Source organism: Thalassophryne amazonica, chromosome 3, assembly GCF_902500255.1.
Source record: "Thalassophryne amazonica chromosome 3, fThaAma1.1, whole genome shotgun sequence".
In the NCBI taxonomy this organism is placed as follows: domain Eukaryota; kingdom Metazoa; phylum Chordata; class Actinopteri; order Batrachoidiformes; family Batrachoididae; genus Thalassophryne; species Thalassophryne amazonica.
In genome coordinates this window covers 82,612,251-82,639,390 of record NC_047105.1, presented here as the reverse complement: position 1 = coordinate 82,639,390, position 27,140 = coordinate 82,612,251, and the positions used below count along the sequence as shown (strand labels likewise).

At 40.4% G+C, this 27,140-nt stretch overlaps 1 protein-coding gene and 1 long non-coding RNA gene across 3 annotated transcripts in view; one reads left to right on the top strand and one right to left on the bottom strand.

The window, feature by feature from the left end:
* cpne5b (copine Vb) overlaps nt 1-27,140 on the top strand; it is a 573,316-nt gene that overhangs the window by 86,696 nt on the left and 459,480 nt on the right. The gene's annotated exons all lie outside the window — the stretch shown is intronic.
* Nucleotides 1,442-10,241, bottom strand: LOC117507167. The gene is made up of 3 exons (XR_004559635.1): nt 10,230-10,241; nt 7,360-7,363; nt 1,442-1,523 (listed from the first exon to the last, which is right to left on the bottom strand). It is a non-coding gene; the product is annotated as an uncharacterized LOC117507167 (long non-coding RNA).

Here is a 27,140-nt window from a genome sequence, read left to right as displayed (position 1 = left end):
ATCAAAGGTTTTAAGAATGTTTGGAGGAGAAAATACCCAACAGTTACGACTACCTGCCTATATACACGACCACTCTCTTGCCTGATGTTTTTGGTTTTGTTACTCTTGTTGGACTGCCTCACTGTGTATCGGACCCTGTTTACTGCTCCAGTGAACTGCTTTTACTTACAGAGCTTGTTGTCTGAGTCCTGCATTTGCATCCAGCCTAACCTGTCAACCAGACCGGATAAAAATTTAAGGTGACAGTTCCACTTTTTTCCTTAAATATGCCCCTCCATGCTCTATCCATGTGCCCTGCTGGTGCTATGTCATTACAATAGAAACCATTGAGGATAAGATAGAAAATGAGGATTACCACAGGAACACAAAGATTGGATCTAGTCACTTGGTACATTTAATGTCTGAACAAATCCAATGTGTCATCAGAAAACAGCTACACTCGGTCATAAAACACAGAGTAGTATGCTGGGCTTAGTTGTACTTTATAGCTGAATTAATTAGTTTAGCAAGTGTGGAAAAATTACAGGAACAGCTGCAAATATAATCCAGTACAATAAAAAAATATACAATAAAAACACAAGAATGGCAAATCCATGTAGATACATTTCACACAACATGAAGACTACACAATCATCCTTGATATCTATGACCCATAATCAGTGGTATATTCAGACTTATTTGTTCAATATCCCATCAGTCAGGAAATGGAACAAATAAGAACAAATTGTTGGTACCCTTTTATTTTATGTACACATTGTAGCAATTTGAATCATTTTTAATGATTATTAATCTTTAAGATTAATGTGCCTCACACGCAGGGACCAAAATAATGTAACACATTTTAATATTTGATCATTATTTTTGCCTCATATGGCAGACCACAAAATGTAACAAAATTGAAATATTAAGATTTATTAATATTTAATATTGAATGTGACTCACATGAAAGCACCGATAAATTATGTAGCGATTTAAGTATTAATCATTACTGGGCCACACGGCACCAACATATATTGTAACAAATGGAAAGTTAGACAATATTTAATTAAGTATGAAATTTAATTACACCACGAATAGGGGCACCACCTGTTTAGATGTACAGGAATGTTACTTTAAACAACATTAATTAGTCTCTGATCTGAAAGTCATAAATGCCCAATACGATTAATCGAAACTCTGTTTCAACCGAACACAATAAAACCACTGGTGTAATAGTTACACATTTATTTACATATATACAGGGATAAACAGGTGACTGATATTTTGATCATATGAATGGTGATTCATGGTTTTATTACAGAGACAGTCTATTAATCACAAGATGTTAAAAGATAAAGCAGGGAAAGAACATAGTTTAAGAATTTAAATAGAATAAATCTGATTGGAATTTAATGATGATTTTTGGTTCACCAATTATTATTCTAATTATTAAGGCAGTTACCAAACATATATGTATGTAGCCACTTTGCATCAATTGACACCAAAGCCCTGAGGAACATTTGGTTGGTTCACTTAGCTGGGGTCTGTTGAAGGTGGTTCCAGTCCTTTCCAATCTCTTAATGGGTCTTTGGGGCCTTCGCTTGTCTGCATCGGGATCGAACGCATCCCAGGAGACTACAGACCACAGGTCCAGCTTGTTTGCCGGCAGAACCAAATGTAATAGCTCGGCAGTTTCAGTGAAGAGGGTGATCAACCCACGAAGGAAGGTTTTAGGTGTTGTTCTCAAAAGATACTTTGGTGGCTTCCAAAAACCTATAGAATACAGAATTAAAGTCTTTGTAAAAATTTAGAAAAAGTTCAAGGCGGGATCATGAGAGTTGTACAGTTACAGAAAAAGGAAAACACTCTTATGTCAAATTTGCTCTTAATCTGAAAACTTCGGCTAGGACGTTGTCTAAAAAAAAAAAGGGCAGAAAACTTGACTCAAACCTTAAAAGTTATTACACTGGCACACTGGACAACAAAAATTATGAATTAATGACCAAAAGAACAAACTCAGAGTCAATGATATTGTTGTTACTTTGAAACATTGATGGTGTTTATTTGAGCTAGTCATACTCTTTATAGCCAATATTTTAAAATCGGATCAAACCAAAATTTAATTGCATTTCTTCTGGAAAGAAAACAGTTTTCACATTTTTATTCCCACTGATCATAATACCAGAAAAAGGACATAGAATTGCTTCTTGTCTGTTCATGCATGTACTTGTATGTGTCCCATTTACTTAAGCTTCTTACAACTTGATTAAATTTAAATGATTTTCACCAAATTTGAACTGAAGAATGTAAATGAGTATCTCAGATGAGTTTAGATTTGAGCATAACTGGGTTTCACTAAGACCTTCACCTTCAATATCTTTCAAAAGGGGGGGGGGGGGGGGGGGCTACCAATCAGGCACAACAAACAAAAAAATAAAGATCAATATTTAGTCTACATAAATTATAATGCTTCCAGCTTTAAATATTGAAAACAACAACAACAACAAAAAACAACAACAATATATACTTTTTACCCAAATCCTATTCTGGTAGTATGGTTAGCTGTGGGCTTTTCAGCTTTATCAAAGATAGCTTGTGAGGAATCACATAATTTTCCAACCTTGTGTGGGTTACTTGGAAACCTTTTTACAGCACACACAATTGTAGTTTGTTTTTGAAGCCATGTTAGAAAAGCAGAATGTGAACTCAAATATTGCATACCACTATTGGGTTAATAATTGGTGAACCGTTATTATCTTCATCAACCAACAGACAAGGTGGAGTTAAACATATGGGCTCCAAGTCTCTGATCAAGTGGTAAATGGACTGCATTTATATAGTCCTTTTAATCTGAATCAGACCCTCAAAGTGCTTTACAGTGATGCCTCACATTCGACCCACCAATACTAGGATTCTGCTATGCAAGGCGCTCAACTGCACACTGAGAGCAACTGGGGGATTATGGAACTTGCTCAAGGGCACTTGAGCAAGGGTATGAAGGGTATGAATCAAGGATCCTCTAGTCTGAAGCGCACCTCTTAACCATGAGACCATCATCTCCCCTTCAGCATGTTCTTGAAATTCTGTTGTTGAATTTAAGGGCCTGCCTCAAATGCAAGTTCATGACAAAAAGAATAAGTGGCTTTTTTTTTTTTTTTGAGTGATCTAATTCACATACAAACAGGGACATCACATAACCTCTACCTTATTCTGTCTTTTGAGAGAGGTAATTACATATTTGTCTGTGTTTGGACCCTGAATAAAATTGGCTTGATTTGAACAGGTTAGGTTCTCATCAGCTTTAACTGTTATCTCTGAAATTGTTTTCAGGTCTTCTGTTGTATTCATGTCATGAAAATTAACTAAATGACAGTAATCATTTCTGTGTATTCATGCACCAAGGCTGCTATTATCATGCACTTTTGATTAAGTGCACTGATATAAAATTGGCTTTGTGTGAGAACCAGAGCAGAGGTATTTTCAGAAAGCTTTTAATAATTTAGCAGAATCAGATTCAGTGTAAACAAAATAACCTCTTTGTGATAAGTGAAGATAAATTTTGGTGGCCTTTTCAATTTTTGGCACTATTGTACATCACAGTGCAATTAAGGGCATACTTACTCAGTGACCTATTTGGTTTCACTTTCACTGCATTATTTGATGACGGATTTATTTAATAAACACCTGTCCTTTTTAATGTGAAAATCTAAAAGCTTATACACAGATATGTGATGGTATTTTCACTTCACGGTACTCATCCTCAAAGTTGTGTGATGGTTTAAGTTTCTGTGGCTTTCCTCATTAGCAAGACATTGTCGCCCATAATTTTTTTTTTTTTTTTTGAAGTTGGGGGGGGGGGGGGGGGTATATTGTACCATGTGTAGTACTCTCAGGAGATCCAGAAGCTATAAAATATTCAAATGCTCCAATCTGGCACCAACGGTCTGATGTTTCCTCCAAAAAAACAGCTGAGCCTTTTGACAATGAACCACTCCATAAAACTGTAGGGCACATGGAGCAGTGTAGCTTCTTGCCCAAGAAGTCAACCATCAACTACATTCTAGTTCTGTGTGTACTCAGTGAATGCAAGTGTCAGTATCCAACACAGTATCACATCTTTTCATGTCAAGAGTCATGGATCAATGCATTTGTTCTGAATATTCCACCCATCCATTTTCTATACCCACTTACACCAATTTAGGGTCACGGGGGGCTAGAGCCTATCCCAGCAGTCATAGGGCATGAGGCAGGGTACACCCTGGACAGGATGCCCGTCTATTGCACGGCCACATATTGACAGACCAGCACATTTACACCTACAGTCAATTTAAAGTCATCAATTCACCTACAACATGCATGTCATCAATTCACCTAACATGCATGTGTTACCAGCATGCCATCATGCTGGTAAGAATTACAATGCTGAGTTTTGTTAGATAAACATGGCGGGCCCTATCGTATACCTGGCACAAAGCATAGCAAAACCCAGCACAAGAGTCACTACTAATTTCCATATGATGTAGTTGTCATTTTTACAACCAGCTCTCACATCCCTCTTAAATAACAGTACAATTTGCACTCCCATGGGCGTGTTATAGACAAACAGACAGATAGACAGATAGAACACGGCAGAAGGAAGGAGAACAAAACATTTTATGAGGAAACTCTATTCATGTTCCACTTATACACATGCATCTTCAACCGCTTATCTGCGACGGGGTTGCAGGGCAACAGCTCCAGCAGGGGACCACAGACTTCCCTTTCAAGGGTCACACTGACTAACTGGGAGATCCGGATGTGTTTCCAGACCAGTGTAGAGATAAAATCTCTCCACCTAGTCTTGAGTCTTCCCCAGGATCTTCTCCCAGATTGACATGCCTGGAACACCTCCCTAGGGAGGCGCCCAGGGGACATCTTTACCAGATGCCTGAACCACCTCAGCTGGCTCCTTTCAATGCGAAGGAGCAGCGGCTCTACTCTGAGCTCCCCACGGATGACTGAGCTTCTCACCCTATCTCTGATGGAGACACATGCCACCCTCCTAAGGAAGCCCATTTCGGTCACTTGTACCCGCAATCTCGTTCTTTTGGTCATGACTCTACCCAAATGACCAGAAGTGAGAATAGGAATGAAGATTGACCAGTAGATTGAGAGCTTCACCTTTTGGCTCGCCTCCCTTTTCGTCACAACAGTATGGTAGAGTGAATGCAATACCGCCCCTGCTGCGCCCATTCTCCAGCCAATCTCACGCTCCATTGTCCCCTCACTTGTGAACAAGACCCTGACGTACTTGAACTCCTTCATTTGGGGCAAGTTCGCATTCCTTACTTGGAGTAGGCATGTTCTGTGTTATTCAATAATTAATTCAAGAACAGAACATGATTATGATGTCTTTGAACATGAGAAATAATTTATCAGGATAAATGTTTCAGAGAAATTTTCATATAATGTTGCGTAAATGACAGGCCCACTAAGAAACAAAAAAACAAACAAAAACCCATCATGATCATTCAGTTCATGCTCCTTTCTCTGCCTTTGACCAAAGCAGCATCTCTAGTAGTGGTGCAGCTTAGCTAAAATTTCCATAAAATTGTTCATTTTGTGATAAAAGCATGGAATTTGGCAAACATATTCTAAATTAACTAATGTTTATTTTCAGATATGGAGGTCTGTGGAAGTCTTCCCCCCAAACAGGATAACCTCCATCTTGGATTCATTAAGATTTAATAGGTTTGCACCCATCCAAGATTTGACCTCACTCAGACAATTCAATAATGGCTGCACTGGGTGATTGCCTAACGGCCTTAGTGGCAGGTAACTTTGGACATCATTGGCAAAGCAATGGAAAGATATTTGGTATTCTCAAAAGATACCGCCGAGAGGCAACACATGCAAACGGAAAAGAATAGGACCTAGAATGGAGCCTTGAGGGACTCCACAGATCAGTGGGGCCACATCTGAAGAAAACTGGCCCAGCTGCACAGACACACTCCGCTCTGTTAGGTACAGGGCTGAGAAAACTCTGCAGATCCGCAAAATTCCGCAGATTTCATCATGGGGAGGATGGCGGGGGGTGTTGGTGTTTAACTCTGTAATCGTTATTGTCACTGAGTTTTTAAAATGTCTATTGCAAAGTGTTCTTAATTTACGACATTGTGCAAATTTTATAAGACCGCGGCAGCCTGCAGACACTGATCTGTGTGTTAGAGATACAAATCAGTGTCCTCAGATCCGCAGAGTTTCGAGGAGAAAAAATCCTGGCTGTTGCGACAGTTGTCGTAAAGCAGGACTGGTTGGTTGCTGCGGCGATGCTGTGTGTCTCCTGCGCAAACCTTAAGCTAAACGTAGCATGTGGACATCGCAAATGTTTAGAACTCTAAAGTTTTTAAAAGAAGACTTGTGCAGCATGTCTCTGTCATGGACTGACATTAGACAGAGAGAATAAGGCGAGAAAGACTGTTTGAAAAAGTCTGATAAGGACAAGAATCCGTGGAATTGTCGCTGGCTTCATCAACACATCTGAAAGATAAAAGAAACGGGAAAAGCGAACTGTGCCATCGGTTAACACGGTAAGAATTTTTCTCTTTCTGGAAAATAAACATTGTGCTGTTTAAACAGGATTTTAGAAAAGATTATGTGACTTTTTTAATTAATGTAGACTTTCTTTCATTGGAAAAAAAGACTGTGGCTTTGAATGGATTTACATGAATTTACACAAGAATGTAAATGAGTTTTTATTAATGTAGATGTTATGTGTCGGACGCAGTCGGAGCACCGACCCAGCGTTTGACATTAGGACCCAGCATAAAGGAAACAGAGCACGGTTCAAAGGATAACAGAATTTAATAACATAACAGTGAGTGCTCAATTAATAACAAATAAGTGCACGGTCTGGCGAGGTGGAAAAACGGTGCGCTCCCAGCAGCACAAACGGTCCAGAGCCAGAACAGTTCGGACCCAAGGACCCCGCCGACACCCCCCAGGTGGCCGCGACCAACCGAGTCTGTGAAAGAAGAAACCATAATGTGAGTCCACCACTCCACACACAGAGAGACCACTCAAAGGTGTACATAATCAGCAAACACTTCCTGACTTAATCACCAATCAGCTTCCCACCCTGCAGGCATGGAACACCCAGTTCAATTCTCCACTGCAGTGGAAGCTGATTAAACGACTAACATAACAGCTCAATATAATAAGGTGTGAGGGACACCACATCTACTGACTGTACTCATGTTAGTCACAAAACCTAAAGTACCTCAGGAAGTGTGCTGACGAGCGTGAGACCTCACCCCCTCCTCTTTCACAGACCATGGTATCAAACCTGGTACGGTCTCTGCGTCCATAATGATGAGATGGTTCTCCAAACGTCGATCTCACCCGTCTGGTCACAAGGTCGAGTCTCTGGCAAATACACACTGTGTACTCCAGACTTAAATGCAACCATGCCCCAATCCATACAGATGCACCACAGCTGTGAGTCCTGACGAGCTGCACATGACAAGCCTCAGGTGATCAGGGTGAGGTCCTAATAACTCAGCCACACATCAGCCACTCAGTCCTGAACGCATGCCACCTGGAAGGAAAGACAGAAGACAGAAACAAAAGCCAGCCAGGCACCCCAGCCACACAACAGTAGACTTTTTTCATGGGAAAAAGACACTGGGGCTTTGAATGGATTTACATGAATTTACTCAAGAATATGTGGCTTTTTTACTATAAGGTATCTTATTGATATTTTACCATGATTTTCAAAATATTCTCCAAGCTTTAGCTGTGGTTTTTGAAATGCTTTAACAGTCTTTTCAGTCTTCATTAATTTCATGTAGTTTAATTGTTCTGAGTTAATGCATAATTTGGTTTACAGTTAAAAGGAAAATCATTCCAGGTCCTACTTCCACGTCATATTCTGTTATTTCAACATGATCATTGACGGTTCAAATGAAAGGTTGAATACAGGGTCATTTAAATATGCACTAATTTTGAGACTTTTTGTTCCAGGAGATGCTGAAAATGCATCATTGGATAAAAAATGAATTTGGTTTCTGGGATCTCACGGGGCCCGAGACCGTGACTCCTGGGGACCTATGCCCCCCAGACCCCCTGCAAATTTTCCTTGGATTTCACAATTTTCATTTCACAGCCCTGTGGGTAAGACGACGCAGCAGAATCACATAGTCCACTGTGTCAAAGGCAGCGACAAGTCTAAAAGCATCAGAATGGCAGTCAGCAGCTAAAATCAAATCATTAAAAACTCTCAGTAGAGCGGTTTCGGTGCTGTGTCTGGGTTTGGAGCCAGACTGAAACGTTTCATAAATGTCATGCTGGGCTAAAAATGACTCTAACTGGATGTAGACCGCTCTCTCCAACACCTTAGATAAAAAGGGGAGTCAAAGGTTTCACCACAGCATGTTTAAAAGCTAAAGGCACACAGCCAGAGGTAAGACTGGTGTTAACCAGCAACAAAATAGTGGCTCCCGCTAAATCAAAAACTTCTCTCAGGAGATGAGCAGGAATGATGTCTAAAGAACAATTTGTAGGACGCAGATGATTGATTACATCAGAAATTTGGGAGAAGGACAATGGCATGAACTGATCAAGGGCAGCAGAACACAGAAAAATCAGAGTCTGTGATAGGCCTAACACCTGAATGAGCTGGTCTAAGGGCAGACTCTTTTGTTATAAAACATTGTTACAGTGTGTAGGCATCGGCGCATGAGGGGAGACATCACTGGGATTAATAAGAGATTTCAAGACATTGAACAGGACCTGAGGCTTATGGCAATTATTTCTGACTAAAGTAGAGAAATAGGTTGCTTTGGCAGCTTTCTGATAAGCAAACATACAGCCATGTAGAATTTGTCGAGAAACAATGTGATGATCTTTTTTCCATTTTCTCTCAACGCGTCTACATGCATGTGTTGACTCATTTAACCATGGCTGTGAGTGTGGTTTCGAGTGCCTTGGCCTAAGAGGAGTGACATGGTCCAAGATCTCCGTGCATGTGGAGTTAAAGACACACAAAATCTCATCGGCACTGAGACCAGCAAGTATTTATTTTCATTGAAGTCAAGAAAGGGTGACTATTAAGTGAGTTTTGGCAAAACAAGTATCATTGTCATGTTGAGGTGGCAGAGGGTTGTTGTTGGCAGCTGGGGAAAATAACTGAAAAAGTAACTAGTAATCTAACTTAGTTACTTTTACAATTGAGTAATCAGTAAAGTAACTAAGTTACTTTTTCAAGGAGTAATCAGTAATCAGTAATTGGATTACTTTTTCAAAGTAACTGTGGCAACACTGACTGAGACCATATGTTCCATCAAGTGTGCACAAAAAAGAAGAATCATTAAAAACAGCAGAAAACTGTGTGGCAGTCGGAGAATTAATAGTGCGCCGGAGGCACTTGGGGATAAGTGGTTATCTGTTGAACAGGGAGCCATCAAAGTGAACAACACAAGTAGATGATCAGAAATACACAAAGTTGCACAGATTTCCTTAATAGCAACAGATAAACCATAAGACAACACAAGATCTAAAATATGCCCCTTTTCAGGATTTTCGAGATTCACACTAGACATGTATATTAAAATCACCAGAGATTAAAATCTGATCATATTTCATCACGATCCCAGACAGAAAGTCTGCAAACTCATTTATAAAGTCCTTATTATATTTAGGTGGATGATAAACAACAAATGGCAAATTCAGTTCAAAAAGCTGCAGCTCAAATAGACCGGGAGTTGAGATAACTTACCGTGCACCCCCCCCACAACAAAATGCCACTTGATTGTTTTTCAACCCCTATAATGTCCTTAGTGGAACTTTGAGTGGTAACAGGAAAATAATTCATTCCCGATGTACCTTTTGGCGCAATATTTACTTAAAGGTTAAAAGCTACTCGTGAGTGCTGTACATGGGCCGAATTTTTGCACTTTTTCACCTTCTTTAAATACCTATACATATAATATCAACCTGATCCATCTATATATTTCTAAAAAGCCCATTTTCTCTACTTTAATATGATACCCATCTCATTTCTGTAACATAAATGGCACTTCCCAATATGGCTTACAGTACAACCCTTACCTGGACCAAAAAATGTCCAAAAATTTTATGAATAGTTTTTTTGTAATAAAAACTGAAGTATCAGGGCCTAGATTAAGCACTAATATTACATCTACAAATCATTAGCTTTTGTTTGAGACTAAAACCACGGTGAAAGGTGAAGTACTGACTGAATGATGAACTACTGACTTGGATGCTATTTGCCTCATGTTGAACAGGTTCACGGCACATATCATATACAGTACAATGAAATTTACTAAGAAAATGGATTTACCTTCTCTGTGATACAGTGAGGAAAATAAGTATTTGAACACCCTGCGATTTTGCAAGTTCCCCCACTTAGAAATCATGGAGGGGTCTGAAATTTTCATCTTAGGTGCATATCCACTGTGAGAGACATAATCTTAAAAAAAAAAAAAAAAATCTGAAAATCACAATGTATGATTTTTTAAATAATTTATTTGTATGTTACTGCTGCAAATACACTCAACAAAAATATAAATGCAACACTTTTGGTTTTGCTCCCATTTTGTATGAGATGAACTCAAAGATCTAAAACTTTTTCCACATACACAATATCACCATTTCCCTCAAATATTGTTCACAAACCAGTCTAAATCTGTGATAGTGAGCACTTCTCCTTTGCTGACATAATCCATCCCACCTCACAGGTGTGCCATATCAAGATGCTGATTAGACACCATGATTAGTGCACAGGTGTGCCTTAGACTGCCCACAATAAATGCCCACACTGAAAGGTGCAGTTTTGTTTTATTGGGGGGGATACCAGTCAGTATCTGGTGTGACCAACATTTGCCTCATGCAGTGCAACACATCTCCTTCGCATCATCCGTGAAGAGAACACCTCTCCAACGTGCCAAACGCCAGCGAATGTGAGCATTTGCCCACTCAAGTCGGTTACGACGACGAACTGGAGTCAGGTCGAGACCCCGATGAGGACGACAAGCATGCAGATGAGCTTCCCTGAGATGGTTTCTGACAGTTTGTGCAAAAATTCTTTGGTTATGCAAACCGATTGTTCCAGCAGCTGCCCGAGTGGCTGGTCTCAGACGATCTTGGAGGTGAACATGCTGGATGTGGAGGTCCTGGGCTGGTGTGGTTACACGTGGTCTGCGGTTGTGAGGCTGGTTGGATGTACTGCCAAATTCTCTGAAATGACTTTGGAGATGGCATATGGTAGAGACATTAACATTCAATACACGAGCAACAGCTCTGGTTGACATTCCTGCTGTCAGCATGCCAATTGCACGCTCCCTCAAATCTTGCGACATCTGTGGCATTGTGCTGTGTGATAAAACTGCACCTTTCAGAGTGGCCTTTTATTGTGGGCAGTCTAAGGCACACCTGTGCACTAATCATGGTGTCTAATCATCATCTTGATATGGCACACCTGTGAGGTGGGATGGATTATCTCAGCAAAGGAGAAGTGCTCACTATCACAGATTTAGACTGGTTTGTGAACAATATTTGAGGGAAATGGTGATATTGTGTATGTAGAAAAAGTTTTAGATCTTTGAGTTCATCTCATACAAAATGGGAGCAAAACCAAAAGTGTTGCGTTTATATTTTTGTTGAGTATAAGTATTTCAACACCTCTGAAAATCAATGTTAATATTTGGTACAGTAGCCTTTGTTTGCAATTACAAAGGTCAAACATTTCCTGTAGTTTTTGACCAGGTTTGCACACACTGCAGCAGGGATTTTGGTCCACTCCTCCATACAGATCTTCTCCAAATCTTTCAGGTTTGGAGTTTCAGCTCTTTCCAACGATTTTCTATTGAGTTCAGGTCTGGAGACTGGCCAGGCCACTCCAGGACCTTGAAATGCTTCTTACGGAGCGCCTCCTTAGTTGCCCTGGCTGTGTGTTTGGGGTCATTGTCATGCTGGAAGACCCAGCCATGACTCATCTTCAATGTTCTTAATGAGGGAAGGAGGTTGTTTGCCAAAATCTCGCAATACATGACCCCATCCATCCTCTTTTCAATACGGTGCAGTCGTCCTGTCCCCTTTGCAGAAGAGCACCCCAGAGTATGATGTTTCCACCCCCATGCTTCACGGTTGGGATGGTTTTCTTGGGGTTGTTCTCATCCTCTAAACATGGTAAGTGGAGTTGATTCCAAAAAGCTCTATTCTGGTCTCATCTGACCACATGACCTTCTCCCATGCCTCCTCTGGATCATCCAGATGGTCACTGGTGAACTTCAAACGGGCCTGGACATAAGCTGGCTTGAGCAGGGGGACCTTGCTGCCCTGCAGGATTTTAAACCATGACAGCATCATGTGTTGCTAATGTAATCTTTGTGACTGTGGTCCCAGCTCTCTTCAGATCATTGACCAGGTCCTCCTGTGTAGTTCTGAGCTTTCTCAGAATCATCCTTACCCCACAAAGTGAGATCTTGCATGGAATCCCAGACCGAGGGAGATTGACAGTCATCTTGTGGTTCCTTCCACTTTCTAATAAATAATAACAGTTGTTGTCTTCTACCAAGCTGCTTGCCTGTTGTCCTGTAGTCCATCCCAGCCTTCTGCAGGTCTACAGTTTTGTCCCTGGTGTCCTTAGACAGCTTTTTGGTCTTGGCTATGGTGGACAGGTTGAAGTGTGATTGATTGTGTGAACAGGTGTCTTATACAGGTAACAAGTTCAAAGAGGTGTAGTTAATACAGGTAAAGAGTGCAGAATAAGAGGGCTTCTTAAAGAAAAATTAACAGGTCTGTGTGACGCAGAATTCTTGCTGGTTGGTAGGGGATCAAACACTTATTTGCAGCAGTAACATACAAATAAATTGTTTAAAAAAAATCATACATTGTGATTTCCACATTTTTTTTTTACATTATGTCTCTCACAGTGGACATGCACCAAAGATGAAAATTTCAGACCCCTCCATGATTTCTAAGTGGTAGAACATGCAAAATCACAGGGTGTTCAAATACTTATTTTCCTCACTGTATGTCCAAAGCTATACAATTTTGCAATATTTTACTCAGACAATTCTAGAATGTGATTCATATGTCATATTGACCACTGGTGGCCATCTTGAATATTTTAGATTTTCAACATTTTCAAGTGAAATGTTATTGAGTTATATTTCATTGCATCTTAGAATTAAATCTTTTGTTATACACATTCCTTTCAACATATATGAGATACAATGTTCAAATTGTTTCAGACAAATTGAACAGTTAAATCTAGTTGAAAGAAATGTCCAAATCTTATCATATCAGAGTCTTATGGGCTTGACATGTTCATTCATAGTCAGTGTCACTGTCTGTGACATCAGCATCATCTGAATCATCGCTTTCACTTTCTGTGTCACTGTCATAGTGAGATGCCTCGTTATCTTCTTGCTGGCTACAAATGTCCTGTAGGTGTTATGATTGACTTTCTCCCTCGTACCACAGTGGATGGAGACTATCATCTGCCAACACCCATCCATGACCCTGAGCTGGAGATGGAACAGTGGGATTTGCAATGTCTGCATATCGGCCAGTATCCCTCACCTCAATCCGGTGCAAGCTTATGGAACACATTGTCTTCTGTAACATGAAGCATTGTGATAGACATGGATTTTTGAAGCATTACCAACATGGTTTCAGTAGGCAGCATTCTTGTGAGACTCAGCTTCTTATCACCTTAGATGAACTCCAGAGATGTCTAGACAACAACATCCAGGTAGATGTTTTGTTTCTTGACTTCTCTAAGGCTTTCGACAAGGTTGATCACCGTCGCTTGATCCATGAACTTGCTTATTATGGGATAAGAGGATTTTCCAATATTTGGATTTCAAGATAGCTTGCGGACCACACACAGGCTGTTGTTGGAGGTGAGCGCTCTTCCAATAACAATGTTACCTCTGGAGTGCCTCAGGGTACAGTGTTGGGCCCTCTCCTATTCTTATTGTACATCAATGATGTAGGAGAGGGTATAACATCTCACATATGGTTTTTGCTGATGACTGTGTCCTGTATTGGCCTATCAGGTCACCAGTTGATGCTTATAATCTTCAGACTGATTTGACCTCTCTTGAGAACTAGTCTCACACATGGAGGATGACTTTCAAGATCAACAAATGCTACAAGTTGTTAGTTACACGTAAATGGAATCCTTACAGTACTGGATATCAAATTGACAGCAAACTGATGACTGATGTCCCCCACAATCCCTATCTTGGGGTTGAATTCCAGCATGACCTTAAAAGGGATCAGCATATTCAGAACATCTCCTCAAAGGCCAGTGGTGTATTAAGTTTCTTGCGGAGGAATTTGTCATCTTGCCCACCTATGGTGAAGGAACAGGCATACTTAACATTGGTATGGCCACACTTAGAGTATGCTACTGCTTCCTGGGACCCTTATCTCATTAAAGACAAGGCTAAGCTTGAGATGGTCCAGTGCCAAGCAGCCAGATTCGTTTGTAATGAATATAGGAGGGAACCAGGAATTGTTACCAACCTTTATTGTACTCTGGAGTGGCAACCACTGGAGCATAGACGAGAAGTAAGGCGACTTGTTATGCTGCACAAGATAATCAATAAACAAGTTGCAGTGCCCCTGCCAACTTACATTCTGCCTGCTACCCGTACTGGGAGGAGGAAGCAGGACTTCATCCAGCTCACAGTATCAACTGACCAGTACCGACAGAGCTTCTTTCCGCGGACAATTGTTGCTTGGAACCAATTACTGGCCAATATTCGATCATTGCCCCTAGAGAAGATTAAGCATGATGTTGCTTCAGTTCTCCTGGCATCATAATCTTAGAACTGGACTGGACAGTTTTTTTTAGCCATTTTAGTTTGTATGTGATTTAAATTTTACTTTGTGTTTTTTATTTTTATTTGTATATTATTTATGCAAGATTGTAGGGAGATGTTGCCGCCTTTGGGTGCTCAGTGTGATGCCCACCGGCAGTTACTGAGGATGGCTGTAGATGTCTTATGGGCTTGACATGTTCATTCATAGTCAGTGTCACTGTCTGTGACATCAGCATCATCGGAATCATCGCTTTCACTTTCTGTATCACTGTCTGTGTCACCTGATAGTTAGCTCTTTGTATGTGCTGCGTTAAGTTCTTACGACAAACTTGTATCATTGCAGAAAATGCTGAAAATCCCACAGTTTGGAACCGTGCTTGCTGAACTTGGTGATAGCTGGAATGTCTCAGAAGACCTCATGAAAGACTTGGAAGCATTCACTTGTGTTATGTATGGTGACACAGTAGCTGAAAAAGTCAATGACCTCAGACTTAACCGCATCAACAAGTTGTGCATCAAGCAGGGAAAGTCAGTCCCTGGCAATATACAGTTGTGCTCAAAAGTTTACATACCCTGGCAGAAGTTTAGTTTTTTTTGGCCATTTTTCAGAGAATATGAATGATAACACAAAAACCTTTATTTCACTCATGGTTAGTGGTAACAACTGTGTTTACTCTTTTGAAATCATAATGACAGCACAAACTATCCAAATGACCCTGATCAAACGTTTACATACTTCTTTTCTTAATACCATGTGTTGCCCCCTTTAACATCACTGACAGCTTGGAGTCTTTTGTGGTAGTTGTGGACGAGGCTCTCTGATGGTAAAACTGCCACTGAATATGTCTTAGACTTTATTTACATTAATTACAAAGAAATACAAACAGTATGGCACTTTATGGTAAATCTGCATGGAGTAGACAGTTCTCAAAAACTGAGTGACTGTGCAAGAAGGAGAAGAGTGAGGAAAGCCACCAAGACACCCAGAAAATCCAGAAGAAGTTATGGGCTTATGTGGCTGTGATTGGAGAAATTATGCACAGTGCAGTTGACCTTGTTTGATCTTTACTTTGGAGACCAAGCATTCAACACAGTCAAACTATTCCATTTATTTATCTTTTTATTTCAACCAATAAACTGTATCACTTTTTAGCAAAATTGGAACAACCTTATCTTTTGACCACTCTACAAAGTGAAACTGATCTTTGTCACCATTTTTGCCATTTTTACACCATAACTCCAGAACATTCTGTCATCGATAGTCCAAACTATACCTTTTTGGAATTACGATCAGACAAATAATGTGGTATAGTTTTCAACATGATTGAAGCATTTTTAAAATTTTGACACCTGTAGCTCATTAGAGGTCAGCTCCAGGATGGCTCCATATCTGAAAATAAACACAAGTTAATTTAGAATATGTGTGCCAGATTCCATGCTTTTATCACAAAATGAGCAATTGCTTTGCTATGTCGCCGCACTACAGATTTAGAGTGCTGGAATGTGGCTGCCCATTGCTCCGAGTAGTTACATTGTGTCTAATGTAATTAGGATCGGCTAAATGCAGAATACAAATGTCATTTTATATTGCAGCAGATAACTGAAACAACCCTTCAAATGGTAATGCAAGTACCGAATTAGGCACAAATACTCCTTAGACATTACCCTTTTGAAAAAACGGACTGGCAACTTGAATTTTCAATTACACAGTGGTCAAAATTTAAAAATGCTCCAATCATATTGAAAACTATACTACATTATTTGTCTGAACATAAAGATTTCAAAAAGGTATAGTTTGGACTATCTATGACAAAATGTTATGGAGTTATGGGCTAAAAACAGCGTTCCTTTGTAAATATTCTGTTATCTGCTGCACTATTTAGCCTTTTTCTCAAGATCTCAGGGGACTGCGTGAAACCAGTGGAGTCAGACATTCTGGCACTAATTGGGTACCACAAAAAAAAAACCCAGCAAACCCCCCCCCCCAAAAAAAACCAAAAAAAAAAAACATCTGGTCAGAGCCTTTTGGAGGTTGTAACATTGTATGTATGGTATGCATTCTGTAGAAGGTCGCAGACTGTTTATGGAAACTTATGGTCTTGTACATGCAAACTGTACAGGTCTTGCAAAAAATCAGGAGTGCATACAGTACATACGGGACCAGTACTCCTTTTGTAAACCTGAACCAAGTCAGGCTCATGGCTAGTAGGACCTCTGTGATGACAGTAAGGAAATGGATGGTTCAGGGTCACCTGATCCAGCCCTAACTATAAGCTTTAGCAAAAGGGAAAGTTTTAAGCCTAATCTTAAAAGTAGAGAGGGTGTCTGTCTCCCTGATCCGAATTGGGAGCTGGTTCCACAGGAGAGGAGCCTGAAAGCTGAAGGCCCTACCTCCCATTCTACTCTTAAAAACCCCAGGAACTACAAGTAAGCCTGCAGTCTGAGAGCGAAGCGCTCTATTGGGGTGATATGGTACTATGAGGTCCCTAAGATAAGATGGGACCTGATTATTCAAAACCTTATAAGTAAGAAGAAGAATTTTAAATTTTATTCTAGAATTAACAGGAAGCCAATGAAGAGAGGCCAATATGGGTGAAATATGCTCTCTCCTTCTAGTCCCCGTCAGTACTCTAGCTGCAGCATTTTGAATTAACTGAAGGCTTTTCAGGGAACTTTTAGGACAACCTGATAATAATGAATTACAATAGTCCAGCCTAGAGGAAATAAATGCATGAATTAGTTTTTCAGCATCACTCTGAGACAAGACCTTTCTAATTTTAGAGATATTGCGCAAATGCAAAAAAGCAGTCCTACATATTTGCATAATATGCGCATTGAAGGACATATCCTGATCAAAAATGACTCCAAGATTTCTCACACTATTACTGGAGGTCAGGGTAATGCCATCCAGAATAAGGATCTGGTTAGACACCATGTTTCTAAGATTTGTGGGGCCAAGTACAATGACTTCAGTTTTATCTGAGTTTAAAAGCAGGAAATTAGAGGTCATCCATGTCTTTATGTCTGTAAGACAATCCTGCAGTTTAGCTAATTGGTGTGTGTCCTCTGGCTTCATGGATAGATAAAGCTGGGTATCATCTGCGTAACAATGAAAATTTAAGCAATGCTGTCTAATAATACTGCCTAAAGGAAGCATGTATAAAGTAAATAAAATTGGTCCTAGCACAGAACCTTGTGGAACTCCATAATTAACCTTAGTCTGTGAAGAAGATTCCCCATTTACATGAACAAATTGTAATCTATTAGATAAATATGATTCAAACCACTGCAGCGCAGTGCTTTTAATACCTATGGCATGCTCTAATCTCTGTAATAAAATTTTATGGTCAACAGTATCAAAAGCAGCACTGAGGTCTAACAGGACAAGCACAGAGATGAGTCCACTGTCTGAGGCCAAAGGAAGATCATTTGTAACCTTCACTAATGCTGTTTCTGTACTATGATGAATTCTAAAACCTGACTGAAACTCTTCAAATAGACCATTCCTCTGCAGATGATCAGTTAGCTGTTTTACAACTACCCTTTCAAGAATTTTTGAGAGAAAAGGAAGGTTGGAGATTGGCCTATAATTAGCTAAGATAGCTGGGTCAAGTGATGGCTTTTTAAGTAATGGTTTAATTACTGCCACCTTAAAAGCCTGTGGTACATAGCCAACTAATAAAGATAGATTGATCATATTTAAGATTGAAGCATTAATTAATGGTAGGGCTTCCTTGAGCAGCCTGGTAGGAATGGGGTCTAATAGACATGTTGATGGTTTGGAGGAAGTAACTAATGAAAATAACTCAGACAGAACAATCGGAGAGAAAGAGTCTAACCAAATACCGGCATCACTGAAAGCAGCCAAAGATAACGATATGTCTTTGGGATGGTTATGAGTAATTTTTTCTCTAATAGTTAAAATTTTATTAGCAAAGAAAGTCATAAAGTCATTACTAGTTAAAGGAATACTCGGCTCAATAGAGCTCTGACTCTGTCAGCCTGGCTACAGTGCTGAAAAGAAACCTGGGGTTGTTCTTATTTTCTTCAATAAGTGATGAGTAGTAAGATGTCCTAGCTTTACGGAGGGCTTTTTTATGGAGCAACAGACTCTTTTTCCAGGCTAAGTGAAGATCTTCTAAATTAGTGAGACGCCATTTCCTCTCCAACTTACGGGTTATCTGCTTTAAGCTGCGAGTTTGTGAGTTATACCACGGAGTCAGGCACTTCTGATTTGAGGCTCTCTTTTTCAGAGGAGCTACAGCATCCAAAGTTGTCCTCAATGAGGATGTAAAACTATTGCCGAGATAATCTATCTCACTCACAGAGTTTAGGTAGCTACTCTGCCCTGTGTTGGTATATGGCATTGGAGAACATAAAGAAGGAATCATATCCTTAAACCTAGTTACAGCGCTTTCTGAAAGACTTCTACTGTAATGAAACTTATTCCCCACTGCTGGGTAGTCCATCAGAGTAAATGTAATGTTATTAAGAAATGATCAGACAGAAGGGGTTTTCAGGAATACTGTTAAGTCTTCAATTTCCATACCATAAGTCAGAACAAATCTAAGGTAGATTAAAGTGGTGGGTGGACTCATTTACATTTTGAGCAAAGCCAATCGAGGCTAACAATAGATTAAATGCAGTGTTGAGACTGTCATTCTCAGCATCTGTGTGGATGTTAAAATCGCCCACTATAATTATCTTATCTCAGCTAAGCACTAAGTCAGACAAAAGGTCCGAAAATTCACAGAGAAACTCACAGTAATGACCAGGTGGACGATAGATAACAACAAATAAAACTGTTTTTTTGGGACTTCTAATTGGATGGACAAGACTAAGAGTCAAGCTTTCAAATGAATTAAAGCTCTGTCTGGGTTTTTGATTAATTAATAAGCTGGAGTGGAAGATTGCTGCTAATCCTCCGCCTCGGCCCGTGCTACGAGCATTCTGACAGTTAGTGTGACTCGGGGGTGTTGACTCATTTAAACTAACATATTCATCCTGCTGTAACCAGGTTTCTGTAAGTCAGAATAAATCAATATGTTGATCAATTATTATATCATTTACTAACAGGGACTTAGAAGAGAGAGACCTAATGTTTAATAGACCACATTTAACTGTTTTAGTCTGTCGTGCAGGTGAAGGTGCTATATATTTTTTCTTTTTGAATTTTATGCTTAAATAGATTTTTGCTGGTTATTGTTGGTCTGGGAGCAGGCACCGTCTCTACGGGGATGGGGTAATGAGGGGATGGCAGGGGGCGAGAAGCTGCAGAGAGGTGTGTAAGACTACAACTCTGCTTCCTGGTCCCAACCCTGGGTAGTCACGGTTTGGAGGATTTAATAAAATTGGCCAGATTTCTAGAAATGAGAGCTGCTCCATCCAAAGTGGGATGGATGCCGTCTCTCCTAACAAGACCAGGTTTTCCCCAGAAGCTTTGCCAATTATCTATGAAGCCCACCTCATTTTTTGGACACCACTCAGACAGCCAGCAATTCAAGGAGAACATGCGGCTAAACATGTCACTACCGGTCCGATTGGGGAGGGGCCCAGAGAAAACTACAGAGTCCGACATTGTTTTTGCAAAGTTACACACCGATTCAATGTTAATTTTAGTGACCTCCGATTGGCGTAACCGGGTGTCATTACTACCGACATGAATTACAATCTTACCAAATTTACGCTTAGCCTTAGCCAGCAGTTTCATATTTCCTTTAATGTCGCCTGCTCTGGCCCCCGGAAGACAATTGACTATGGTTGCTGGTGTCGCTAACTTCACATTTCTCAAAACAGAGTCGCCAATAACCAGAGTTTGATCCTCGGCGGGTGTGTCGCCGAGTGGGGAAAAACGGTTAGAGATGTGAACGGGTTGGCGGTGTACAGGGGGCTTCTGTTTAGGACTACGCTTCATCCTCACAGTCACCCAGTCGGCCTGCTTTTCTCAGCTGCTCGGGATCTGCTGGAGGGGAACTAACGGCAGCTAAGCTACCTTGGTCCGCACTGACTACAGGGGCCTGGCTAGCTGTAGGATTTTCCAAGGTGCGGAGCCAAGTCTCCAATTCACCCAGCCTGGCCTCCAAAGCTACGAATAAGCTACACTTATTACAAGTACCATTACTGCTAAAGGAGGCCGAGGAATATAACTAAACATTTCACACCCAGAGCAGAAAAGTGCGGGAGAGACAGGAGAAGCCACCATGCTAAACCGGCTAAGAGCTAGTAGCTGCGCTAAGCTAGCGGATTCCTAAAAACACACAAAGTGAATAATGTGTAAATAATTTAGAGGTGATTCAGCAGAGGGAGTGCTTTAGTTAAGGCACGTCAAGATTACACTGTGAAATAAATCATTATCTAGTTAACTAGATCAATCTAACTGCACAGATTAAACAGCTAACAGATACAGCAAAACAACGCTGTGCTCCGGAACAGGAAGTGATACAATACCGCAGTGAGAGCCAACCACCAGTAGAGGCAGCGGGAAAAGGGAAAATAAGTGCGTCTTAAGTCTGGACTTGAAAGTCTCTACAGAATCTGAGTGTTTTATTGATGCAGGGAGATCATTCCACAGAACAGAGGCACGATAAGAGAAAGCTCTATGATCTGCAGACTTTTTATTCACCCTAGGGACACTAAGTAGTCCTGCACCCTGATAATGCAGAGCCTGGGCCGGTACGTAGGGTTTAATTAGGTCAGCTAGGTATGGAGGTGCCAGTCTGTGAACAATTTTACAGGCTAGTAGCAGAACCTTAAAATCCGATCTCACTGGGACAGGAAGCCAGTGAAGAGATGCCAAAATGGGTGTAATGTGGTCAACTTTTCTGCTTCGTGTCAATAGTCCAATCTAGAAGAGACAAACGCATGAATCAGGGTCTCAGCATCAGCCATAGACAGGGAGAGCTGTCTCTGTGGAATGAGTCAGTCAAACACAATGTGTGTGTTGCTTAGGACCACTGGATCAGTTATTTCCAGTTCATGCACTGCTTGTCCACAGCCGGTATTTACAGGCAGTGGTCTTCATATATAATGACGGAGCCATGATTTATTCATTTTAATAATTTGTATCTCCATGGAGGACTTTATGAAGAGTGTTGGTGTTACTACCTGGATAACCAAGAAACAATCTGGAAACATTTCTGCTGTTTTGAAGGTCCCAATGAGCACAGTGGAATCCATCATCCATAAATGGAAGAGGTTTGGATCCACCAGGACTCTTCCTAGAGCTGGCCGACTGAACTGAGTGATAGGGGAGAAGGGCCTTAGTCAGGGAGGTGACCAGAACCCCAATGGTCACTTTGTCAGAGCTTCAGCATTCCTCTGTGTAGAAAGGAGAACCTTCCAGAAGGACAACCATCTTTGCAGCAATCCACCAATCAGGCCTGTATGGTAGAGTGGCCAGACGGAAGCCACTCCTTAGTAAAAGGCACATAGTAGCCCACCTGGAGTTTGCCAAAATGCACCTAAAGGACTCTCAGACCATGAGAAACAAATTCTCTGGTCTGATGAGACAAAGTTTGAACTCTTTGGTGTGAATGCCAGGCATCATGTTTAGAGGAACCATGCAACATCCCTACAATGACGCATGGTGGTGACAGCATCATGCTGTGGGGATGTTTCTCAGTGGCATAAACTGGGAGACTAGTCAGGATTGAGGGAAAGATGAATGGCATCAATGTACAGAGACATCCTGGATGAAAACTCCAGAGCGCGCTTGACCTCAGACTTGGGTGATGGTTCATGTTTCAGCAGGACAATGACCCGAAGAAGCACACAGCCAATATATCAAATGAGTGGCTTCAGGACAACTCTGTGAATGTCCTTGAATGGTCCAGCCAGAGCCCAGACCAGAAACCGTTTAAACATCTCTGGAGAGCGATGGCTGTGCACCTAAGCTCCTCATCCAACCTGATGGCGCTTGACAGGTGCTGCAAGGGGAATGGGCAAAACTGCCCAAAGATAGGTGCACCAAGCTTGCAGCATCATATTCAACAATACTTGAGGCTGGTTGCTGCCAAAGGTACATCAACAAAGTATTGAGCAAAGGGTGTGAAAAGTTATCAATGTAATTTCTTAGTTTTCTATTTTTAATAAATTTGCAAAAACTTAAAAAAAAACATTTTTCATGTCATTATGGGGTGTTGTGAGTAGAATTTTTAGGGAAAAAATTGAATTCATTCCATTTTGGAATAAGGCTGTAACATAACATGGAAAAAGTGAAGCGCTGTGAATACTCTCTGGATGCACTATATTCCCTGCATACTGCATAGTTTTAAATTTCAAATGGAAGAAGACACTTGGTGAGTGCCAAAATGATTTGAGGGCCAACAGTTGCTGCAGTGTAAACTTGTTGATTCAAGACTACGTTAAAGAGATGCGCTAATGGAGTAATGTTAATATGCAGTACAGGAAAAAACAAGAGTGGAAATCATAGAAAGAGGCAGTACTGAGTGACATGTGGGCTGATTTATTTTTAGGAGGTGCTCACTAAATTAGGATAAAAGGAAACAGACTAAAATGTTGGTTGGACACTTGCATGTTTAATATAATCATGTAACATTTCTACACTAGGCTTTAAATGTAACATTCTATAATTCCCAAATGTCACGTACAAATTCTCTGGGGGACTTCTCTGTGTTCCCAGGGTGAAGAAGAAGTCAGCGGGTCAAAGAGCTTTTTTTATTGTGCAGCCGCTCTGTGGAACGGTTGTCCTGCGACCATGAGGTAGTCAGAGTCCGTGGACATTTTTAAGTCAAGACTTAAAACCTATTTTTATTCTCTTTCTTATGAATAGTTTTTATTTTTGTATCTGTTTTATTCTTTACTTTTGTTTTTAATTATGTACTTGAATATTAAAATTTTTATTTATTTATTTAATTTTTACGTTGAACTGTTCTGTGAGGCGCCTTGAAACGGCTTTTGTGATTTGGCGCTTTATAAGCTGATTAAATTGAAATTAAAATTGAATTACAGCAATTAATATTTTTCATACAGCATATATAATATGGGGGGTGGCCCAGTAAGATTTCTTTTCATGGGGCACAAAATCCCTGGCAGCACCCCTGGAAAGAAGCAACGTACGACACAGCAGTGCAGGAATCTTTTTCTGGTCACCTGTTCAACGGAAGTCCAAAATTTCCTGGTGTAATAGCTCTTGTGCAGTCCAGTGCCTCACAACAAAAATATCTTTGGCTCTTTCGATTCTTTCCACTTTTTCATTTCACCCATGGATATATTGAGAAATGGATGGCAAACAGTGAAAGCTGTGCACTCAACCAGTTGATAGACACAGTCTGTGTGTAGATAGAGAGTTGTTATTTATCTGAACATATCCTGCTCAGAATGTGCTCAGTCAGAAATTGACAGAAAAACCCCAAATTTTCACACAGGGTTATAATATATATATATATATATATATATATATATATATATAGACCTCAAACTTTGCAAGCAGGCATTGAAAATAGAAATGATGTTCCACTAAATGCTGTTGTTCTTCTGGACTTGCAATAGTACATTAATAAAGATCAAATGACTCTTGCTGCATGCAGTGCATGATATGGCATGCTGATTTATTATCTTGTATCAAATCTCTGGTTCTTTTCAGTTTGGATGAAATTGCAGCAGCAGCTATTTTCCTGCAACAAACAACACCAGCTATCACTGCATTTATAACATATGACTTCTGGTGTCACAGACCAAACAATCCCCCCCCAACCCTGCCTTCACTGTGCATGTGTAATTTTGGAATGTCACTGATTATCGCCTCGTTTCTGCTTAAAACTGGACTCCAGTCATCATCTATCTCAGTGACAGATATCTGAAGCTTTTGTACAACAATCATTTCCACATGAATTCAGCATTATTTCATCATAAAAGAAGTGGGAGCGATCAGAGCGCGACAGCAGCACATCTGAGTCTGACTCTCTTAGTCTAACCATCAAATGACAAAGTAAAACCTCTTAAATCATTCTAAAGTCAGTTTTAAGCAGAAACAAGGTGATAATCGGTGAATCACTACTGACGCTTTGAAATGATGCACGCACAGTGAAGGTATCAAAGTATCAAGGTGTCTTTATTAGCCCCTTGGGGGCAGTTTGTTGTGCAGCCAGCAGTAGAACACATTCATATATACATAAACATAACATGCTCTTAAATATGGCATGAAAACTCACAAAACAGTAGACATAATAAAACAACATAAAATAATAAGAAAACCTAAAAACCACTCGTGATAGTGACAATGGGAATAAAAGAGTTCTTGTACCTATTGGTACCTATTGAAGGCATGGGGAACCAATTTTTAGGGGGGCCCGTTCGGTCGGCGGCACTGGATTTTGTGTTTGTCTTTTCATCAAAAATCATCTTCTTAACTTGATCTTGAAAACTGTAAGTTGGGGGAGAAAACAAGTGCAGGAGGAGAGAAAATGTTAAAATCGGATGAAAGATGTTTAAACAGACACCAGAAACTAAACCAAGAACAATACAGAAACATAGAAAAAGGGACACCGGCAGGCTCCTCAAATAAAGATCACATGTAATAGTGTTGGGGACATAGTCACCTGGTACACGATTCTAAAGGGCAAAGCAATCATGCTGGAGATGTGAGACACTGTACAAGCAGGTGGCTGCTGACATTAAATTATGTAGTTTTACGTGTATTAATGACAAACCAACTTGGAATATACTGCAGCATATGTAGCCGCTTGTGTGATTTACAACACTTCACTCTATGTTTATCACACACCTGATAAGTTTAGCTAATATTTCTTATGTTTCAAAGTTGCGCATTTTAACTGGGCCTTTTATTTATCAATTCAAAGCTTTCATGAGATGAAACTGAAACATTTGTTTATCATCATCCAAGCTTGAATTATTCTGACCTTCATTTGTGAGTATACACACTGGATCAATGAAAATGTAGCTACATGGCAATGCTATGGCCAAAATATTCCAAATTTTCACTTGTACTAAACACACAATGAATAATAATTGTTTCATGATGGCTTTTGTTTTACCCAACACAGTATGAAGCACTGTTGTGACTCTCTCAAATTATCCTTGTCTCTTAGGCCCCATATTTCACCCAATGCAAGCAGTGTACAGCGCAACTCAAGTCTTATTAAATGGAATAATGGGATATTAACCATCAGAAGACAAGGTAAAACCTTGTACATAATTCTAAAGTCAGTTTTAAGACGACACAAGGCCGTTTTAAGCAGAAACTCAGCGAAATTCCGTGACGCTTTGAAATGGGCGATGTGCAGCAATATCGGTCGCTGAGATAGATGATACCTGGAGTGCAGTTTGAAGCAGAAAACAAGGTTTTAATTCATGATGCATTAATGATGCATGTGCAGATGCAAAAAGCGGACAGATTTTTAGGGGGGACCATTCGGTCGGCAACACTGGCAACAAAACAGGAAATAATGCAGGCTTAAATAGTGAACACAAATGAGTGCCAGGTGTGAAGGAAATAGGGGAGGCCAGAACACACGCACACAGACTAACACACACAAGGTGACTCAAAACACAAAAGAAAGCCGGGATGAGTGGAAACAAAAACATCATGATACTAATACTTAACTAAAAAAGAGAACCACCAAATAACCAAATACTAACCAAGAAAACAAAGGCAGAAAACTGACATGGTAAATGGACTGCATTTATATAGCGCTTTTTCCATCTGCATCAGATGCTTAAAGCGCTTTACAATAATGCCTCACATTCTCCTGATGTCAGGGTGTTGCCATACAAGGTGCTTACTACACTAACGGCAGCAACTAGGGGATTAAGGACCTTGCCAAGGGCCCTTAGTGATTTTCCGATCAGGCTAGGATTTGAACCAAGGATCCTCTGGTCTCAAGCCTAACGCTTAACCACTAGACCATCACCTCTCCACATGGAACTCAAAGTGTTCAGAGTGCAGACACAGAAGAACAACAGACTGACAGACATCGATAGGGGACAGACCACAATGACAAACAACATAAGGGAACAGACAGGGGCTAAACCACAACAGAAGTCAAAACAAGTAAATAAAAAGTAAACACTGAGAGAGAGAGAAAAAAACTTAACTTTCCTGTATTACTCTTTCACCTCAGTGAGCTTGGTGGTGCTGTCTGCTGACATCAGCAGAGAAGTGTTGGCACAGATCTGTTAAATCCAGAATCAATTTTGCAAAGATGTATGCAGCTGCTTTGTATAACATACAAGGTCACGGCTGGGAGCGTGCATTGATGTTGTGCTTTGCCCCAACCACTAAACTTCCTGAGGGGCCTCACACTTAGGCACTTGCACTTTGGATTATACACACAGAAAACCGCCACA